The sequence below is a fragment of the Tupaia chinensis genome, unplaced genomic scaffold (genome assembly GCF_000334495.1).
Source record: "Tupaia chinensis unplaced genomic scaffold, TupChi_1.0 Scaffold144767_1, whole genome shotgun sequence".
NCBI classification, from domain to species: domain Eukaryota; kingdom Metazoa; phylum Chordata; class Mammalia; order Scandentia; family Tupaiidae; genus Tupaia; species Tupaia belangeri.
In genome coordinates this window covers 684,403-699,378 of record NW_006204627.1, presented here as the reverse complement: position 1 = coordinate 699,378, position 14,976 = coordinate 684,403, and the positions used below count along the sequence as shown (strand labels likewise).

General features: G+C 46.9%; 1 long non-coding RNA gene across 1 annotated transcript in view; it reads left to right on the top strand.

Moving 5' to 3' along the window:
• Positions 1-14,976, top strand: part of LOC102495713 (uncharacterized) — a 55,944-nt gene that overhangs the window by 16,020 nt on the left and 24,948 nt on the right. The window contains exon 2 of the long non-coding RNA XR_337221.2: positions 13,705-13,771. This is a non-coding gene — a long non-coding RNA (uncharacterized LOC102495713). The remainder of the gene's footprint in view (positions 1-13,704; positions 13,772-14,976) is intronic.

Here is a 14,976-nt window from a genome sequence, read left to right as displayed (position 1 = left end):
CTCCCATCTCCCCCATGCTCAGAAGTCCCTTGAGATTTTACTGCCATTTGTTGTAATCTCAGTTTACAGAGAGCGGGTGCTCGGGGGTGTACCTGAGCCTACAGTGTTGGCTTGCGGCTATGACTCACCTGAAACTTACACCATGGTTTCCCTCTGATGAGCGCCAGTATTTCGAGAACTGGAACTCTCTGAATCTCCAGGTTTGTCTGGAAGACTATGGACTTACCTTTCTCATGCCTGTGATGTTTTGCAAACCATCTGTCTGCCCAGCGCAGGGGTGCCAGAGTTGAACACATCTGACGCCTTTGAAGACTAGCCCATTCCACCACAGCCCTGTCTATCACTAGTTCTGCAGATAACAAAGACCAGAGTAGGCTTTCAAAAAAAAAAAATTCAGGGCCCAGGCAGTGGCTCACTAGTAATACAACTGGGTCCACGTGGGGAAGGTCTGGGTTCTTGTCCCGGAACCTCCCCGAGTACACCAGATGTGCACACACGCGCCTGTGACTGCACTGGCCAGGACTGGGAGTGTATCTCTGCATAAAGACCCTGTCAGGAGTCTCTCTCTGTCCCTGCCTCTCTCTGTCTCTCGGAAGGAATAAACAGAAAAATTCAGGTAGGGAAGGGCCTCTCCAGGTACCTATAATTGAGGAAGTGACCCGATTGGGAAAGTGACTTGTTTACCTTGGAAAATTAATTGAGAAGCATTTATTGAGCACCTATTATGTGCTAGAGGTCCTGTGGTATGGATAAGCCTTCAGCTCTCCTCCCAAAGTGTTTACGGTATGCTTGGGAAAACAAGACAGGTGTACAAAAATTAGGTACAGGAGTTTTGGTAACAGTTCGGCTCAGTCATAGGAAGCAAGTCACAAGGTGGGTAGTGACTAATGTCCACATGATTGGGACAGACAGCAGTGGGTGTGGGGAGTGTTTCTCATGAGCTGGAGAAGGCCTGGAAAGCTTCCTGGAGGAGGCAGAAGAGGAGGAGAAGGCAGTAACAGGATTTGATCTGGATCTTAAAGGGCACATGGAGTGCAAGTGGATAAGTGGGAGGGGAAGAGAGCATGCCGAGTGGATGCTGAGGATGCGAGAGGAGAGAAAGGGTGTGGTCTGGGGTGGGTAGGGGTGACAGCAGGGCTGGGCAGGACATTAGGACAGAGGGACATTGAGTTTGTGTGTGTTTTGTTCAGGACAGGCTGGGAGGCTGAGGGCCGTGGGGTCTCCTGCTGGAAATCCCAAGGAGGATGAGTGACAAAGGGTGTAGCTTCCAGACATTTCAGTGGAGGTATTTCCAGCCTGACCTCCAGAAATGCCCCCAGGAGGAGGGAGGGAGGCTGGAGATGTATGTGCTCACCATTCTCTGAGCACTGCTCTGGTGGAGCAATGTCTTCTCAGGCATTTCCTTTTCTCTCCGTGTTTTTAAATTTACTATAGGGAGTGTGCACTTGCCAGAGGATGGGGTGAGTGTGAAAGCATCCCGCCCCCCCGAGGGGATGACCACGCTGCAATCCCTTCTCCTCCATCCTCCACTCGGGAGTTTGAGTCCTGCTCGCATAAACACCAGGTCCGAAACTCAAACTGCACGGTCAGCCACATGGGCCACTCCATCAGCTGGCCCACGCCCAGGCATCTTCTGCGTCTGTTCATTCATTTGCTCTGCAGGTATTTAGGAGCCCTCGCCCTGTGCCAGCTACGGGTGTACTGGTAGGGTTGTCACAGAGAAAAACGGGATGAAACAGGCTGTCATCCTTTGCCACACGGAGCTTGTGGTCTAGGAGGGGAAGGGAGACAGTCAACAAGTCAGTGACATTGTGGGAGACCAGGTGATCAAAGAGGTAGGGTGAAGAAAGGAGAGCAGGGAAGGAGACAGAGGGTGCTGGGTGGGGAAGAAGGTCGCAGTTGCGGGAGGGCAGTGGTTTTAAATAGGATAGCCAGGCCTTGCTGACCCGCTAGCATGGGGACTTGTAACCCAGCAAGTGAAATGTCCGGCGCCATAGCAAGACAGTAAGGCTAAGTCCTGCAGGGATCTTGAACCCTCAGTTGATCTTCTTTAACTGCTTGGAATCTTTGGCTCGAGGCGACAGGGAGCCTGAGTGTCCCTGAGCAGAGGAGTGCCAGGGAGAGGAAGGTCTTACAAGTGGCTTTGTGGAGGATGAGGCACAGGGCTCCAAGGCAGAAAGCCTAGATGAGAGGATGTGACCTCAGAAGATGACCAGAACCTAAAAAGAATTTCTCATTTGGCACTTCCTTCTCTGTGCCTCAATCTCCTCATCCATAAAACGGGGAGAAAGGAGTACTTACCTTATGGGCACATTTTTGAGAGGATGAAATAGGTTGCTAAGTGTAAAATACTTTGAATAGCAACTGGCGTATAACAGGTGCCTGATTAGCTTGCTTGACCACCTGTGCCTCTTTTCATGTATTTGTATGTGCAAATAAAATCAATGTAGAGACCAGCAGTTAGTGTAATGGCTATGTTGCTGAACTCCCATGTAGCTGACCATGGTTCGAGTCCTGGACCCGGTGGCTTAAACTCACGCCGAGCGCATGTGCGTGCCCAAGATCCCAAGAGGGGAATGGAGGAGAAGGGATTGTGGCATGGCCATCCCTCCTGGGGGGTGATTTCTCGCTTTCTATCTCTTTGTCTGTCTTTCTGGCGAGTGCACGCACCCTATAGCAAAAACAAACAAACAAACAAACAAAACAAACAAACAATAAAAACCACTCCAAATAAAATCAATGTAGAGACCAGCAGATGGCATAATGGTTACATCTCTGGACTCCCGTGTAGTTGACCACAGTTTGAGTCCTGGACCTAGAGGCTTAAAATTCATGCCAGCATGTGTGTGTGCATACCCAAAATCCTGAGAGGAGAATGAAGGAGAAGAGATTCTAACATGGCCATCCCCCAGGTGGCTGATTTCTTGCTTTTTGTTTCTCGTTCTCTCTGGTGAGCGTATGTGCTCTGTAGAAAAAATTTCTCCTTAAAAAAAAATCAATGTATTGTCTTTTTGTATTATTCTTAAGCTAAGTCAAATGAAAAATGAAATGATTATCTTAAGGATTAATATGAGGTAATGTGTGTACTGGGTTTAGCTTAGTTGCGGTTGGAGACTAGTTAAAAGTATTGTGCCACTGTTACAACCAGATATTATCATAAGGCAAATGATTTTGCAATAGAAAGGCTTACCGGAGTCTTCCGACTCAGCCCTCGTGTGTTGAGACTGCAGCATGCTGGGTGCCACACTTGCCATGTCTCAGTTCAACTTTGCAACAAATACAGGTGAGGAAGCTGAGCCTCAGAGAGGCTGAAACTTGCCAAGGTCACACAGCCAGGAAGTGGCCAAGCTAGGATTACTCTGATATTCTCTTGTGTACATGTCAACACTGACATAGTGGTCTTACCTCAGTCTCCCTTGGTATTAGGTGCCCACATGGAGCCTTGAGGAGGGTAGAGGCATAGCCAGCTCCCAGGACAGACCAAGAAGAATGTGTGTGTGTGTGTGTGTGTGTGTGTGTGTGTTGGGGGAGCAGGGCACTCCTGCCATGAGTCAGGAGCTACCGATAGGTAGGAGAGGCCACGGGTGAGTCAGTCTCAGCGACTCAGCCCTGCAAGCCTTATCAGAGCCTTTCAGCCACCTAGAGAGTTTGTCTGAGATCTGTCTCTGTTGACCTGATCCTCTGTGTACTGAAGGAATAGAGCCTGGCAGGTTCAAACTCTGGCTCTACCACTTAGCTGCTATGTGAGGCCAAGACAGATGTCACTTTCTTTGTGACTCAGTTTTGTCATCTGTGAGCCTGCTTCATAGGGTTGTAGAATTAAGTGGGAGAAGCCATATTGACACTTAGAACAGCCCCTGGCCGGCAGCAAGCACTCCGAATATTATGCTAATAACCATTATGTTATGATATTATTGTAGGAGCCTCCCCGTCTCGGAGGCCGGCATGGAACGTCCCATCCTCTCTGCAGGATCACTCCTGCTGCACATTCTGTTTTGCCTCATGATATATTGAGTTGTCTGGAAAGTCATGCCACGTTTTTTGCATAGGAAAACATGAAAAAAATACGTCACAGCTTTCTCAATGACCTAATAGATGCAGCTGTAACTCTCACCTTTCTTGGGCTATGGAGAGATCTCCTCATTTTTGTTTTTGTTTTAATCCCTAGAGACTTGTGGCTTGTACTCCAAGGTGTTAAAAGAAGTCTGTCCAAAGAAATGAATTCCTGGTTCTCCTCGTCCTTTCAGTACTCTGACCCAAAAAGCCACCTCCCAGGATTACAGGCGATGCCTGGTATTTCCAAGGGCATCTTAGTTTGCCAAGTGTGTTCACATTCATATTTCATTTGGTCTTCACCATCATCTTGTGTGGTGATTGGTTACTATTCTTTCTCTCTCTTTTTTTTTAATTGCCAGAGAGTGTGCACTTGCCAGAGAGAGACAGAGAAGGAGAAAGTTCCCTCTGATGGAATGTGCTCAGGCCACAGTTCCTTCTCCTCACGTCACCATCTTGCTGGGATTTGGGGCACACACATACATATCCAGATTGTTTTTCAAGCTGCCTGGGCCAGGACTTGAACTGTGGGCAGCCATGTGGGAGCTGGCTCCCTAAACCACTAGGTTGGGCTGGCCCAGCCATCCCCATTTAGCAGCTCTGCAGAGTGAAGTAATTTGTCCAGAGACGGGCCATGGGAGCTAATGAAACGGTGCCCATCTCAGGGAACCTTGGGCCAGAGGCTCCGACTGACCATCCCCACCAAAGCCAGGCCATTCTTCCCCCTTTAGCCCATTTCCTGAAGAGGGTTGGAAGGAGGCATGTGAGCCACAGACCTTCACCCAGCAGTTTCCATTCTAGCCCCTCCCTCCTCCAGGTCTTGCTGCTTTCAAACTAAGCCTGGGGGAAACAGTGCTGGAGTTGCTCCAACGTCTCCACTCCCGCTTCCCCTTCTCAGCAGTTGGAGATCTAGGCTGGGACTCAGGTTTGGGGTTTGGTGGGGAGGGGAGACCGTGGGTTCAGCTCTGTAGATTTCAGCATTTGCGGCAGAACCTGACCACCAACCTGCCCTAAGGGCACCTGCACTTGGGGGTGGAGGAGGCAGGCTGGAATTCACAGCTTCCCCTGGAAGAGGAACTATGTGCCGAGGTACAGGCCCCTGGCTATGCCCAGGACCAGAGGGGCTGCTGGGGGCTGAAGTAGAGACTGGGGGTGGGACACTGTCTCCCTGGGAGGCAACTAGGCAAATGATCTTTCTAGCTAAAGTGAGACTAAAACACAGGGCTCAAGAACAGCCTTTAAGCCTGACTTACCAAACCCATAGAGTTGTTCCTTAAGCAGAAGAACCTTCTGTTCAGTGAAGCTCAACAAAAGCTTACTGAGGAAGTACTTTGAGGCTTCAGTGGGTGTGAGCAAGTCAGAGTCCAGGAAGACAGAGACCTGCCACAGGAGCCCCTGTCCTACAGCTTTGTTTTATGTGTGTCCCCTCCTCCCTCCTGGAAAGCTTGAATGCCAGGGTGGTGCCGTGTGCTCGTGCAGCATCTCGGACTCCTGGTACCCCAGGAAATGGGACCCCGCGAGCATACCCTCTCCTTCCAGATTGTAGCTGATCCAGCTTGCCCACGATCCTGCCAGTGTACTGCACGCCACTACAGCACCAGGCAAGGCTGCTCTGGGTGGTGCCAGGTCACACCCAGGTAGTGGGAATAAAACCAGATCATGCCCGGGGCGAAATCTGCCAGTTCCTTTTTCTTTTTTAAATAGCAGAGAATACAAGCTATGAAAAGTAGAAGAAAAATAAGGGAAATACCTGCCTGGATACCCCCTGTGGCTGGTGTAGCCCTGACTTTGTGCACTGCGAGGCCTGTGTCCTGTGAGGGTCGGTGGGCAAGGCTCCCTGGGCTCCCTTCCCCACACCCACAGGTATAGCTGGGCTGAGCCGTGATTGTGGCCAGAGGCTTTTCATGCCATCAGAGCACGGCTCCTACTCCGACTCTCCAGATGTTGGAAGCTACTGCGTCTGTCTCTGGCTGCATCTCCTTTGGCACCAGCGGATCCCTGGGCCTGCGTGGTCCTTCCTCCACTGGTCATTCCATTGACACCCGTGCAGGCCTCAGTCAGCTCCAGGGACGTGCAGAGAGTGGCCCTGTGCACCCCTTTGTGTGTTCATGTCGTGGCTAATGCTGCAGGTGGGGAGTTGGACAATGTGTTTTGGGTCTTAGTTTTTGCTACCAGGCCAAGGATGGATTGATTGATTGACTGATTTTTCTCTGTCTCTAAAATGCTTTAAAAATATATCTGAAGGTAGAACTTCTTTTCCTGGAGGAAATTAAGAAGGTGCTATTAGGAGATGTGTGTGCATGCACCTGTGCGCACACACACTCGGTGGGGGGAGGGGCACAGGAACAGATCATCTCTGGGCTGGCCCAAGAAGGTGATCAGAAAATGAGACAAAGCAAAGATCCTCTTATTTACCTAATGTCAGGCATGGTAGTTGGACTTGTCAAGTCAGAATCTCTTAGGATAAGTGACTGAGAAAAACAAACAAGAAACCAAAAAAACTCCTCATGGGATTCTGAGAGGCACATCTCAGTTCAAACCCATTGATAAATATTATCTCATTAGAATTGCACTGGACGGGGACCAGCGGTTGGCGTAATGACTATGTCGCTGGACTCCCATGTAGTCGATTGCGGTTCAGGTCCTGGGGCCAGAGGTTTAAACTCACACCGGGCGCATGTGTGCACATGCCCGAGATCCCATGAGGAGAATGGAGGAGGGACTGTGGCGTGGCTTTCCCCCGGGGGGTGATTTCTCACTTTGTCTCTCTGTCTCTCTGTCTCTCTCTGTCTTTCTGGTGAGTGCATGTGCCCTATAGCAAAAACCACTCCCCCCCAAAAAAAAAAAATTCACTAGAGGGTCCAGCATATGGCATAGTCGTTACATGACTGGACTCCCACATGGTCAACTGTAGTTTGAGTCCCAGATCTGGTGACTTGAAAATCATGCCGGGTGTGTACGCATGTGTGCCCAAGATCCCAGGAGGAGGATGGAGGAGAAGGGATTGAAGCATGGCCATCCCTCCAGGGGGTGATTTCTCACTTTCCCTCTTCCTGTGTCTGTCTCTCTCCCGGCAAGTGCATGTATTCTAAGGTAAAAATCTCTTAAATAAATAAAAAAATAAATAAAATCACACTGGAGCTCTTTGAGATTAAACTAAATAAATAAATAAAGACTGAAGTCCAGAGAGAGAAACTTGTCCTAGGCTGCTCTTAGGGTCTAGAGCTGCGGCCTCTGAGTAGCTGTGGAGGAGGGACCAGCAGAATGGTGCCATTGCCCTTTGGCGGGTCTCACTTTGGTGAGTGAGAGTGGAAATGCACTGAGTGAAGAAGAGACCTCCGGGGAGTCAGAGTGTACCGAGGAAGCAGCGCATTGAGCAGGAGCCCTGGTCACATGACCTTGGCGAGTGAGGTGTTGATCTCTCTGAGCCTTGGTTTCTCCATCCACAAAATGTTTGATCATCCTGCTCCGGGGTTGTACAAGTTATGTAAGATCATACAAGTGACGGGGCCTAACCCACAATGCACAGCACATTTGAACACTCAAATGAGGCCATTTTGCTTCCCTTCCCCTTCCTCCCCCCTTTCTCTCTTATTTCCTCCTCTAGGCAGAGTTGTTCTAAATAACTGTCAGGATTTATTTTTGCGCCAACTTGAAGGCAATGAAAGTTGACACCAACTTCCTTCTTTCTCTTCTTCTGGTTTGCTAATTCTCCAGGCAAGGAGGCCCCCTGAGGCTGGGTTCTGAGCTGGCTTGCAAGATTGAGCTGTTCACTCTTTTGATTTCAAAATGCCTCTCCCAGGGCAATTGGTCTGAACCTACAACTCTCAAAAGAAGACATATGAGTGGCTAAAAAGCATGTGAAAACTGTTCAATGTTTCTTTCCATAAGGGAAATGCAAATCTCAACAGCAGTGAGGTATCACCTAGCCCCGGCTAGAATGGTTATGATCAAAAAGCAAAGAACAAGTGCTGGTGAGGTTGCAGAGAAAAGAGGACCCTTGGGTGCTGCTGGTGGGAATGTAAATTAATGAAGCCCTGTGGAAAACCCTCAAAATTTTTCAAATAGAATTACCATATGACTCAGTAAGACCACTCTTGGATTTACCCAGAGGACAGGAAACCACTCTGTCAGAGAGACACTTGCACACCTACATTTATTGCAGCATTATTTACAATAGCTAAGACATGGATTAAGAAAAGTAGCACATACACACAATGGAATACTACTCGGCTATGAAGAACAATGAGATCCTGTCATTTACACAAAGTAGACAAATCTAGACAATTTGATAATAAGTGAAATAAGCCTGACTGTGAAAGACAAATGTTATTATCCTCACTTAACTTATTCCAAATGACTGCACTTGATGGCATGAAGTAAAAGATTCAAAGGCAGAAAGGTGTAGAGGGCATCTGTAGACTCCAGAGATTGCAGGGGGAATGAGGGAGGAAGAGGGGTCTCAAGGAGAAAACACTGCCAGACACAAGAATGCATGTAGGGGCCAGCAGATGTCATGGTGTTTAAGGCACTGGAATCCACATGGCTGACTGAATGATTCGAGTCCCAGACCCTGTGGCTTGAAAAACATACTAGGTACATTCGTATGCATGCTCCGAATCCTGGAAGTATCTCTGAGAAGGGATTGCTAGGTCTATTCTCCCTGGAGGGTGATTTTTCACTTTCTCTCTCTGGTGAGTGTGTACACCCTATAGCAAACAAACAAACAAAACAAAACCCGAAGAAAGCAAATAGGTTATGGAATGATATACCACAACAGACTTTTTAAAAAGGGTGTGGCCAATCATATACATGTATGTGTGTGTATGTGTGTTTGAGTGTTTTATATATATGTATATATACACATATGAGTGCATATATATGTGTGTATGAGTGCATATATGTGTGTATGAGTGCATATATGTGTCTATGAGTGTATATATATACACATGTATGAGTGTATATGTATATGTGTGTATATATATGTACATATATATATATATGTGTGTGTGTATGAATGTGTGTGTGTATACACCTTGTAGAATGAAAACCAAAGGTGCAAATCTATGTTCTTTGATGAAGATGATGAATGTAGTGGTTTGGCTATCACACACTGCCTGCATGCTTCAAAAAGGTATATTGTACCCCACAAAGATATACAACAATAAAGTATAAATAAGAAAGTATAAAATAAGTTAAATTTTAAAGAGCCCAAATGTCTCTCCTAGGAAGGTATTAGGCTGGTGGTATACAGCAGCCTCCCCTCACTGGTGTTTATAGAGACACCTGCTGTACACTTTCGCTTTGCCCTAGGTGCCTGACTCTCCCTGAGATCTGCAGCTGGCATTTCTTCCTAGGCAGGATTTAGTGATGACTAAGCAGCAATTTGTTGAGCGTTGTTGTTAACTGGAGCTCTCAGTTTCAAGGTAGAAGAACCAAACTTGAATGAGGTTAAACAAATTGGGATACATTAGGTTTCAGGGGAGGCTCAAAAGAGGTGCTAAAGAATCTAGAGTCAGGAGGAGCACAGGTGGCCTCTAGCATCCTCAGATCAGAGTCCCCTACTCAGTGGTCCTTGGCTGCAGGCAGCTCCAGGCTGACCCTACGCGGCTCCCCCTTGACCAAGAGAACCAAGCTTCCTGGAGACTTTCCATGTTAGTATGTGGTGAGTGAGTCTGGAGCGTGTGCACACCCTCTGTACCACTGGAATGGCCAAGGAGGGAAGACACTCTCATGAACCTGCCATAGGTCCCCTGCCAACACTTCTGGCTGGAGAGTGAGAGATGGGATGGAATCTGCTATCAGAAGAAAGGGAGACGGATGCTAGTAACATTAATAATTAAAACTAATAATGGACTAGATGGTAGCTCTGTGGTAATGCAAGTGGACCCACCTGGGAAAGGTCCTGGGTTCATGTCCCAGGACCTCCCTGGGCACACCAGGTGTGTATGTCTATAATCTGAGCCTAATCCCAGCCTGCAGATCCTATTGGGGTTGCTTGAATCTCTGTGTGTGTCTCTCTCATGGAATGAATGGATGAGTAAACTTTAAAAAAAAAAAAAGAGAAGGAATAATACTAACTCACTTTTGTTTTGTTTTGTTTTATTTATTGAGAGAGAGAGACCTGCCCCTGACAGGGTCTTGCCATACTGTGATCTTTGCCCCAGCTCTCGAGCCAGCCCAGAGGGTGCAGGTTGACCTGGGATCTGAATCCAGGACCTTTGTATCAATACTTGGTCCCAGTATTGCACTGTGGCACCCCACTGCCTGTGACACCATGACTGGGCCACTAACTCATTTTTACCAAGTGCCTACTTCATGCCACATACTGTTCTGGGCTCTTTACCTACAGAACTCTGTTAATATTTACTATCAATCCAATTTAGATACCAGGAAACAGAGGCACAGAAAGGCTAAGCATTTTGCCCAATGTCTTGGAGCCAGTAAGGAGGAGCACTAGGATTGAATCCAAGAAAGGGATCCAGAAGTACTTTTGGCCACCAGTTTAATCAGCCTGGGATTGGAGCCTTGGTTTGCCTGAGTTCTTAACCGCCTCTCTGGGTAGCTTCTCTTGCTCTATCAGAAGCTCCCTGTGTTTGGGGTGAAGAGCAGACCTGGTTCGTCCTCTGAGCCTTCATCTTCTGCACAAAGGGTGAGAGCATGGAGACTTCCACTTGGAACATGCTGCTGTGGGGCCAGCTTTGTGATCTGAGATGGTCTCGGTGTGTCTCCCACTAACTCATACCAACAGGTGTCTAGTGCAGTGAAGGTCCAGATTTATTTATTTTAGTTATTCTTTCATTCAGCTAGTGCAGACACTCCTTTCTTAACAACCAAGTTCCGATCCTTGCCTAGGTCATTAAGTGAATTGGTCAATAAGCAAGGAGCTTAAAGGTGAATGCTTTCTAGTGTGTCAGAGACTGTTGTGTATGTATTTTTAATTGCTATCACACAACACCACACTAGAATAATGTAGTTCTTACCATACAAAAAGCATACATGAAATGAGGACCAGAAAGTGACAAGACACACAACAATTTGATAATAGAAATCCAGTGTAATAATTTTTATTTATTCTACATACTACTAGGAGTATACAATAAAGTGCAAATGAAATATGTGGTCTTGTGTGATTGCACATATTTCATGTAATAAATACAAACTGACTGCAGGAAAGAGACAAAGACTGAGAAAGGGGATTCCCTGTGCTGGAGAACTGGTCATAAGTCTGAGCTGTTGATAAATAAGTAGGTCATTAATTGCGGAATGTCTGTATATATTGAGTACTGAAGGGATGCCAGACCCTGTCTAAGTACTTGGAGTCCTTCAGAGAAAAGCTAGGCTTGGGGAATGACAGAGAGGATGCTCCTCCCAAATTCCTCTCCCTCAGGCTTCTTGTGTCTATCAGGATCCATGACACAATTGAGGTTCATAGGAAACCTTTCCTATATCACCCCAATCAGGCCAACAGAGAGCCAGAGATTCATGCTTCTTTGCTTGGGACTGGTATGATGGCAAATCCAAGGAGAGACAGTGTCTCTTCATTCTGATTGATTATAAAGGGAGATAATTACATCAGGGAATGAGCATGGATGTGAACCCCCAGGACTAAGTATCAAGATTGCTGTGGTGAGTGCTAATCTAGAGTCTAATTGAGGCCCTTGGTTGTGCCATGTCTCAGTTTCTCCATCTGTAGTGTGATACTGTGCTACCTGCCTCCAGGGTTGTTGGGAAGATCATCTCAGGGAGTGTATGCTGACCACGCAACACAATCCTATGCACAGTTGATTTCCTTCCTGTCCTTTAACACTGACTAGTTTTCTAGGTGTCTTTAAACATCAGGGTCTATAGAGTTGAAAGGAATCCTTGAGGAAATCTATTAGATCAAGCCTCTTGTTTTATAGAGGAGGAAACTCTCAAGAGGAAAAGAGGTACTGGGCTCTAGGACTTTATGATTTAGTAGTTTTACAGGCAACTCAACGTGTGTTTGGCAATTGGTCAGACAGAGGGTACAAGTTTGTCCTTTGAGTGGCTGGATCACAGTAGTCTGTCTCTCTGTGAGAATCTGACCAATGGTTAGCCCTGTGGACTGGTGCAGTCATGGCCACCTCCATCCCACCATGTTGAATCTCAAAGAGCCCCCTGATTCCCTGCTGCTGGTCTCAGTAGTAACTCAGGGTGAATAGAGACTTCTATTCTGGAAGTCTAGGAAGTACGAGGAGGTCCCTGCATTCTCAAACTCTGGTTATACCAACAGTGGAATTCTCTACTAGAATGTTTGATTCTCCTACCCACTGTTCTTGGACGCTTCTCTTGAGAAGTGGGAGACAGTTCAATCAAGGCCTCTAGCCTCTCTGATTTTTGGCTTGAGACAGTAGTACAGAGCCTACAGCTCAGGCTGATAGAATGTGGTTGGGGCAGCCCAGCCTGTTTGTCAACTGGCAAGGCCTCAGGAAATGTGGGCTTGATAATGATGATAGTGATGGTCATAGTTGCAGGTTCTGCCCAGGTGACTACCCTCAAAGCTTGCTAGTCTCTCACAATGCCCCTGGGCCCACCACAGCTATACTAACTATTGACATCTGGGCTACCTCACACCTCAGTTTGGTGGAAAATATCATGAGTGCTTGAGTCAGCCAGACCTGGGCACAAATCCTGCCATGTTGTCAGATCTTGGCATCTGCTCTCCAAGCTCTGTTTTCTGTTTGTGAGAAGTCACTGAGATAAAGTGTGTCTCATCCCTAGCAATGATTCTATGCATGACCCGTGCTTAGCAAATAGTAGGTTTTCTCCCGTTAATAGTCTACAAATTTGGAACAGTGAGTGCCATCTCCAGGAGCTCCAGGAACCCTGAACACCCCTCTTTGTATGCTAGAGAGAATATGTGTATGTGTTTAGGTGGACATGCAGGCTTACCAATGTGTTGAGCACAGGATATATACTTCCCTGGAGTATGGGTATTGCCTTTTGTATAGATCTCAAATTTCATATCTGTGTAAGTTTTTATTCTCTTAAACTATGTCTTAAACATTTGGATTTTGTTTGTTTAAATGTGAAAGTAAATTAGTACAAATATTTTGTAACACTGGACTCCATTTTTCAAATAGGCAGAGAGGCATTTTCTGTAGAAGCATCAGGATGTAACCAAATATTGTAGGTAGTCACTGGAAGCCAAAATAGTAATTTGTTTAGCAAATTCAGCCATGATTAGATGGTTGACTTTTATAAACTTTCTAGTTTAGTTAGCATTTCGAACCTTTTCACCTTAGAAAATGTGACCATTTCATATTCCTACTTTGTTATCAAGTTTACATCAGCTTTATTGACTTTCATTATGTTTAGAAATGCTGGCATCTTCTGATTTTATTAAAGCGGCTAAGAAAACATTCCAGGTCCATCTTACCCCCTCAGCAAAGTCTTTGTGCAGAAACGTGATAAGCCCTCGGGGGCCCAGACAGTGGCAGACAATAGGGTTTGTTTAGCAGTCTCACTATTCCTCTCTTCTCATGCAAAACTTGTTAGAGCACAAAGGCAAAGTGTCACATGAGGCAGAGTGTGCAAACATGTGCAACCTCTTGGAAGGGACAAGATCTGAGACTGTGACATAAGATCCTGTAACTGACATTAGTTGTTGGATTTTTCTTTTTAAAGGGTCATGGCAACCTGTGTGTGATTCATCTGGAAGAAGACTATAACCATTGTGATGCCTGAGACTCAAGTAAGTCCCAGTGGTGGATCTCTGTTATGCCATTGAGTAGCTCTTGGGGGATTGGCTTCAGGCTTAGAAATGTAGAGTCACTTGGATTCTTTCTTTGAACTCAAGTGTATATGACCCCATTTGAAGAAATTCTGGTGGGCGAAACTTTCATTTCCCTCCTCAGCCCTCTGTCTGTTGACCTCGAGGGTTGTCCAGCCTTCCCACACTGTTAATCAGGAAGGACTGAGGCTGGGATTTGTTTCAGGATGGGAAAGACCTGTTTAACTCAGTGGTGTTTGGGGGGCTAGATCTCTGTCCCTTCATACTCTAGGAAAGGCCGGCAGCTCAGCTCCTGTGACCCCTTTCTCAGCTCTGAGGATGTTCTAGACTCTTAGTCACTCGGATCTATGCCAAGGCAAGAATCCAGCCAGGTGGTTTCTCTAGGGAGACTTCAGACCCTAGACCACTTGTTCAAGATTTGGAAATGCTGTTGCAGGGTCTTCTCCTGCTTGGATTCCATTCTGAGGAGAACAAGCATGTTTATATCTCTCTATAGAGTCAGAGGCCCATGGAGGCTCAGGGCCTGGGAGACTTTGTGCAGGGAAAAGTCAATGAGAGGCTCATTTTTTCACAGTCACCCTCATGGACTAGATAAGGGCCTTCCCGCTGTTCTCCTGGCTCCACTCTCTGTCCCCTACAAAGCTGCTGGAGACACTTTCCTCAAAGACATGTCTGACTGTCACTCTTCTTCAAGGCCCCTCCAACCCACCTCAGTCTCTCCGTCCAGCCTTGAATTCTCCCTCTTGTCTCTGCCCTGGCTCTAGTTCCACAGTCCTGGAGCAGCTCTCCATGTCCAGACACTCTGTTCTCTCTGAAAAGCTTCCCTACTTCCCCAGGCAATCAGCCCTCAATCCTCTGTCTCCCATGACGCTTCGTTGCCACCTCTGACACACCCTGGCCGAGTTGCCTTACCATCCACTAGCTGTGGGGCCTCGGGTTGAGGAACTGTCCTCCGGTCTCCCTATGGCTCCTGGCAGGCACAGTCCTGGGCACATAGTAGGTGGTGAGCAGTTGTTGTTGGCTCGAGAGTTGAACCCTGAGGTTGGGTTAGGGCCTTTTTTAAAATAATTTTTTGAAAGAATTATTATTTAACTTTATTTATTTGTCTATATTTAACCAGAAAGCGACAGAGAGAGAGAGAGAGAGAGAAAGCAAGCCACCAGGTC